Here is a 235-nt window from a genome sequence, read left to right on the forward strand (position 1 = left end):
AGTTATTTTCATTCCTTGCCACTTGCCAGCCAAATAGACCCAAAATTAAACTAAGGTGGTCCAAAATGATCACCCAATATTAATTCCTCCATAATCAAAATTAATTACAATGAAAGATAAATTCAAAATGTTTTAATTTAAACAAAAAACCGAGCAAAATAAAGATTCTAACTATTTACAATATGGTTTTAATGTTTGGTATTAGTGTAAAAAATTTTAATCAAGATATGGTTTG

Source organism: Theobroma umbraticum, unplaced genomic scaffold (assembly GCF_002168275.2).
Source record: "Theobroma umbraticum cultivar Fairchild unplaced genomic scaffold, ASM216827v3 scaffold_67.0, whole genome shotgun sequence".
Classification (NCBI taxonomy): Eukaryota; Viridiplantae; Streptophyta; class Magnoliopsida; order Malvales; family Malvaceae; genus Theobroma; species Theobroma umbraticum.